At 35.9% G+C, this 7100-nt stretch overlaps 1 non-coding gene across 1 annotated transcript; it reads left to right on the forward strand.

Annotated features, from left to right (window-relative positions):
- Nucleotides 1–333: 333 nt before the first annotated feature.
- Nucleotides 334–441, forward strand: LOC139846361 (small nucleolar RNA R71). The gene has a single exon (XR_011759074.1). It is a non-coding gene; the product is annotated as a small nucleolar RNA R71 (small nucleolar RNA).
- Nucleotides 442–7100: the final 6659 nt, after the last annotated feature.

Raw genomic sequence — 7100 nt, forward strand, 5'->3', positions numbered from 1 at the left:
ATGTGGTTGCCACAGATTTCACAGCCTACTTGCAATGCTAAAACTGTTGAATTTAGTTTATTTATTTCTCTTCCAAACTTTTTGAATTAATTCGACAGTGAAGCTATGGTTGTGTTGTTGTCTTCATTTTCTTCAAGGCTTGCCACCGTCCTTCTAGGTTGTTGATCTCTAGACGGTGTCCATTCAAAAGTATGAACTGACATGTCTTCTAACATGCCATGCGCTTGATTTGGTGATTTGCACATAAATACTCCTCCAGCAGAGGAATCTAATATACCACGAGTATGTTCATCAATACCACGATAAAAAGTTTGTACTATTTACCCTTTTTGCAATCCGTGTTGCGGACAATTTCGTAACATTCTTTTTAATCTTTCACACGCATCATAAAGAGTTTCATCTGACTTTTTATTTAAAAGTGGTGATTTCAGTTCTAAGTCTTTCGGCTTTTGCCGGTGGAAAAAATCGGGTAATGAATTTATCTCTTAATTCGTTGAAAGTTGTGATAGAATCAGGTTTTGATGCTTTCAACCATGCTTTTGCGTCTCCGATTAATGAGTATGGAAAAGTTCTTAACTTAAATGCATCTGAAGAAACATCTTTGTTTTTATACAGTTCACATAAATCTTCAAAAGCTTCTAGATGTTCTATCGGATTATTATTAAGTCTTCCGTCGAATTGGTTCTCATGTACCATGTGCATAAATTGCCCCTTGACTTCCCAGTTTTCAGCCTCAATTTAGGGTCTTCTTATAGGTGCAAGAGCGAGAAGGGGGGCAGTTTGTCTGGTATTCCACATTGGTAGATCATTTGGATCAGGTGTTACTTCAGCCATTTCTTCTTTAATGACGATGATTTCAGGTTCAGTTTTGATTTCTGGTTGATCACTAGTGTTTCCTACTTGTTTTTTGATATTTTTCGGTGTTTTCGGTTTACTAGTACTACCTAATTTTTTTTGTTTTTCCTGTTTTAATCTTTTGATCAAGCCTCTTTCAGGTTCTGGATTAAGTGCAACGAGTTTAGGATTTTCTGAACGGGTCATACAATTACTAAATTGTATGTAGTCTTGAAGGATTTATTCACTAAGTGTATAAACATTGAACTTTCTTGAAAATGAATTTTCACGAAAGGATCGAATAACATAAAAACAATGATAAAAACCTTTAAACAAACAGATTTTCCTTCTGATTTTGCCCACGTTTCGAATAGCCAAAAGATGCAGCAGAGGGGCAGGATTCGTTTGGTCCCAATATAATTGGGTACTGTTTGGCTCCAATAACCCAGTCCACATACAAATCCAACTACTACTACGAATCAGAAAAATTATCTATTTATTTAACTGCCAACTTTCCCCGGCAGCGGCGCCAAAAAGTTGATGTGCGTGATCGTGTCCTTTTATTTTGAACAGATTTGAATTTATTTTATTACACGAATTGGTTGTGAATATATGGCTTTTTTATGATTTCGGATTAATTTCACACATATAGGCAATTTTATCCTATCCGTATAGTAATATTTTATTTGGTAAATCCGGTTCGTTCCACAGGGAAATGGAGTTTTCAGGTGTTTTAATTGCTAAAAGTTAAACTATTAAAATGGGGGGTTTTGGATTAGGCTATAATTATAACTAAATGCAATTTAAATTTAACTAAAACGAAATAACTAAATTAATGAAACTAAATAAAACTACAATTTATACTAATTTGTAAAAAGTAGAGAAATAAGATTTTTCATGGCAATATAGTAAAATAGTAAAAAGTAATTAAAGTTTACAATATGGTAAAAAGTAATACGGTAAAAGTAAATAAAATTTATCTGCGTAGTAAAAAGTGAAATTGATGAGATTTAAAATAGAGTAAAGTAGTGGCTACTAAAATATGTCCCCTCTGGATTATGGATTGTTTTTAACTTCGATTACGATATTTTAATATATATCCTTATATTTTATCTTTCGATTTATAAAGATTTAATTAACTAAAATTAAATCTAACTTTCGTTAGATCTCGTTTTAGCGAATTAAATTATACCCCGACTTTTCAAATTGAGATTTAATCTGCTTTTAACTTTTGCTAATACCAAAATTATAACGGTTTCCCTTTTTATAATTACACGATTATATAAACTATAATATTACCCAAACCACCGGATCACACTTCTAAATTGTTGTCAATAATTTGTCCATATGTCCGTCTAGATCACTGAGGTGTTGAAGCACAATTTATGTAAATTTAATTAACTTTCGCTTATCAATTTAATAAATTATATGATAGGGGTGAAAATATTAAATTATATAACAATGGGTCGGTGATTAAACTCAATGTTAAAAATAGTCAAAGTTACATCATAATATTATAATATGGTTCAATCCATTCGTCCAGAGGTTCTACATTTTAGTTACCACTGTGGGTTTTTAGTTGGACATTATAACGGTATAAAAATATAAATTATAAAAAGTGGACATGTGTACAATAATAATAATAATAAATGATAACAATAATGAAAATAAATAACAATAATAACGACGATAATAATAAATATTACGATAACAATAAAAATAACAACAATAATAATAATAACAATAGTAATAACAACGATAATAATGATACTTAAATATAATAACAAAGTTGGGACGCGGAGACTTACAATGATTTGAAATGGTAGAAAAGCAGTACTACAATACCCGTAAACTTGAATTATACCCAAACTACTACTTTAGAACTAAAATATGAAATATGAAAATTGAGAGAAAGATAATTATTGAAACTGTGAATTGGTGTGTCTTCATGCTTGCTCTGTGTCTTCTTTATAGGAATTAAAAACAACTGTAGCAAAGTTGAATGATGGGTAATTCATTTTAAATATGCAAGTTGATTCAATGAAATGTGTATATGTCCGGCGGCTTTCATGTTCACTTGTGATATTGATTATAATTTATTATTATTATTTATTATTAAATTATATTTTTATTATGAATTATATATATATTATATTATATTATATTCTTGTGCATAGTTGACTTGTAATTTTAGCTCCGTTGACTTGTACGTTGATGCTCGGTTTATGTCTCGGTTCCGGATTTTTGAACGTCTTCTCGTACGCTAAGATATCTTGTACTTTACGTTTCGCAACTTGTACTCTTGTCAATTTTTAGACGTTAGTCATCAATAAATTAAACCACTTCGAGTGTAACTTGTACGTTTGAGCATTTTTGACGTTTTCGTCTTTCAAATCTTCATTTTTGAGCGATTTGCGTCTTTCATCTTCGCACTTATTTATTTAAACGATTTCAATGAAAAATAAGGAAATTACAATTAAAAACATTACATAATGGAACGATATTGCGACTAATTATATGTTCGTTTGGAGTAATATCATTACGCATGATTATTACTAACGATTTCCTTGTAAAGCTTGGTGAGATTCAAATTGAGGCTTTTGTCAACAACAAGCATGAAGAACGAATCGTGGGGAAAATGGAGTCTATTACTTTAGGCCCGCATGGTTTGTTGTCTTTTCAAGGAAGAGTGTGGGTGCCTAAGATGGGTGATTACCGACGGGTGCTACTTGATGAAGCACGTAAGTCAAAGTATTCCATTCATTCGGGTGTGACGAAAATGTACCTTGATTTAAGGAAGGAGTATTGGTGGCCGGGCATGAAACGTGATGTTGTTAAGTATGTTGAACAATGCGTCACATATTTGCAAGTTAAATCCGAACACCAAAAGCCGTACGGTTAGTTACAAACATTGGAAGTCCCGAAATGGAAATGGGAGCACATTACCATGGACTTCATTACCAAGTTACCAAAGACGCCGAGAACCCAATATGATACGATTTGGGTGATAGTTGATCGATTGACGAAGAGTGCTTTGTTTCTTCCCATTCGGGAAACGATATCGTCGGAGACTTTGTCCAAGTTGTTTATCAAGGAGGTAATATCGAGACATGGGGTTCCTATATCTATTGTTTCGGATCGAGATACTTGTTTCACGTCTCGGTTTTGGAATAAGTTTCATGAAGTTATGGGTACTCAATTGAAAATGAGCACGGCGTATCATCCTCAAACGGACGGTCAAACCGAGCGTACGAACCAAATGTTGGAGGATATGTTAAGGGCGTGTGTTATTGATTTCGGTGGTAGTTGGGATGAGCACTTACCATTGGTGGAATTCTCGTACAATAATAGTTACCACACTAGTATTGGAATGCCACCTTATGAGATGCTTTATGGGCGTAGGTGTCGAACTCCTATTTGTTGGGGTGAAGTGGGACAACGAGAATCGGGAGTACCGATTTGGTCCTAGAGACGAATAGTAATATTGAGATGATTCGGGCTCGACTTAAGGCGGCGCAAGATAGACAAAAATCTTATGCCAATAAAGGGAGGTGAACGATTGAGTTTCAAGAAGGCGACATGATGATGCTTAAAGTTTTGCCATGGAAAGGAGTTATTCAGTTTCAAAAATGAGAAAAGTTAGCTCCTCGGTTTATTGGTCCTTTCAAGGTTTTGGCACGTGTTGGTGAGGTTGCTTATCGACTAGAGTTTCCCGAAGAGCTTGCGGGGATTCATAATACGTTTCATGTTTCCCATATCCGTAAGTGTCTTGCGGATGACTCGACTTGGTGCCGTTAGATGAGATTACCTTGAACAACAAGCTAGAGTATGTTGAAGAACCGATAGCCATTCTCGATGAAAAGGTTAAATTGTTGCGTAACAAAGAAGTGAGGACCTTTAAAGTTCAATGGCAACATCGAAAGGGTTCCGAGTTTACGTGGAAATCCGAAGAGTTTGTTTTGGTTTATCTTCCGGCATGTCATGCGGCTTGGATCGCGAGGACGCGCTCCGATTCAAGTGGGGGAGAGTTGTAACATCCCGTTTTCCCGTACTTATCTAAAGGTACATACTTAATCATTGTTACGCTTATAACCCGTTTGTTTATGTGAAGAAATAAATAAAGTGTTAGTTGATGTGTAAATATATATATATATATATATATATATGTGTGTGTGTGTGTGTGTGTGTGTGTGTGTGTGTGTGTGTATTTGAGAACGCATGCATGTATAAGTTTATACATGGGTTTTGATAGCGTTAAGTCTTGTGAGACTAAAAGTCGAAGTTTAGACGTGTATAGGAAGCGAGAACGAAGTGTACAAGTCGAATAATTAATTGTTAGTTTTGTTGCCGAGAGACTGGTCAGGCCACGCCTAATGGCGCGCCGCGATGACCATTGTCGCGCTGCGGCATATCAAACAAACCAGAGTCAGGAGGCATGCTAAGAAGGGTCGAGTTTTCCTTTGAATGTCGCGCTGCGGAGAAAAAGGTCGCGCCGCGACAAATAACTAGAATCTGAGTCAGGAGTGAATTAAGACAGCTCGTTAAATACGTTAATTGCCACGCCGCGACAATTGGGGTCGCGCCGCGACCCACTGGGTGAACTGGTTCCGGATTTTGTTTTTAAAATAAGTGGTTCAAGGGAAAATTCGTCTTTTTACGTGTAGATCTGATTGGAGCATTTAATCTCCACCACTTATCTCATTTAATTCATTTCTTTTCCATTTTCTTTCTCCAATTTCTCTCAAAACATAAAAACCCACTTAGATCCAAGTGAGATTTGAGAGTGAAGAATTTAGAGTTGATCTTTGGAGCAAGAATTAAAGTTGTTCTCCTCGTTCTTGGCTACGAGTGGATAGTGTTGGTAAGTCTTAACTCTATGTTTTGAGTTTTAATTAGTTTATGCTAGGGTTTGGTTCATTTGGAATTTGTAAGACCTATTTGGGGGTAATATGGGTGGATTTGGGTTATATTGATGAAATAAAACCCTAATTAGCTATAATCTAGGGTTTGGACATATGATTTGAGGTTGTAAGTGTTAAATATTATTTTTAGTCACTAATACACTTGTAAATGATGAAAGCATATTAAGGGATTAAGTTTGACCAAGTTTGTGGGTATAAGTGTTAAAATGGGTCAAATGAGTCATGGTTGACCTAATTGGGTGAAATGGGTACAAAATGCCCTAAGTTGTGTTAATTGGTGATAGTAGACTCTAATCACTAGCTTTTAGTGATTTATGACGAGTCATGGCCATTAATGGGCGGTTTGGTGGGTGTGAGTCATTTAATGCGGTTAGGACATTAAATGCTCAAGAGTGAGTAAGGTGGTTAATTCCACTTGTTGTGTATTGAATGTGTACTTATGTATTAGGTACCTTGCTTGAAGCATTCGGGAGTAATTAATCACCACCGACGTGATAAGGTGAGTGGAATAATTATATGCGTACATATATGATGTATTTATTTGTGAGGTATGAGTTGTGAAGTGTCGATGTGTTAAGACACCACTTCTCACGTGGCGAGTGAAGTGTCGATGTGTTAAGACACCACTCGGGAGTGAAGCATCGATGTGTTAAGATGCCACTTCGGGAGATGTAACGAGTAAAGTGTCGATGTGCTAAGACACCACTCGGGGTGAAGTATCGAGGTGTTAAGATGCCACCCGTGGGGTGAAGTATCGAGGTGTTAAGATGCCACCCGTGGGGTTAGTGTACGAGGTGTTAAGTGCACTAATGGTTGTTATGAACTCCGACGGTCCTTTAAATACCGTTCCCTTGTTCGATTGGTTAAACATGGTTGTGTGTGTGTGGATTGTAGCATATTATATTGTTTATACTATATGTTATTGTTATGCTAGCTCGCTTGGTGGAAGGTTTAGTATTATACTTGTGATGGTATGATTAATTATATTGCTAGCATGTATGCGGTAAATGCGTAAGTGATTGCAAGTAAGTAGGTTGTATATGTAATCGTATAATTGTTGCACTCACTAAGCATTAGCTTACCCCTCTCGTTGTTTATCTTTTTAGATGCAGGTGCGGACAAAGGGAAGGGGGTTATTGGATACCAGTTCCCCGTGTTGGATTAATGTGAAGCTTTTGAAGTTGGCCTAGCGTTTTGGGTAGTTTAGCCCCAAATCATGCTCGAAGTGTTGTTTGGATTAAAACTATCATTTTGAATGGGTCAAACTTGTATTACATTTGTTGATGGCCTTTGTACCTTTTGTAAAACGTTAAACTTGTTGTATGTTCTAATGGAACGTGGGGA

Source organism: Rutidosis leptorrhynchoides, chromosome 4, assembly GCF_046630445.1.
Source record: "Rutidosis leptorrhynchoides isolate AG116_Rl617_1_P2 chromosome 4, CSIRO_AGI_Rlap_v1, whole genome shotgun sequence".
Classification (NCBI taxonomy): domain Eukaryota; kingdom Viridiplantae; phylum Streptophyta; class Magnoliopsida; order Asterales; family Asteraceae; genus Rutidosis; species Rutidosis leptorrhynchoides.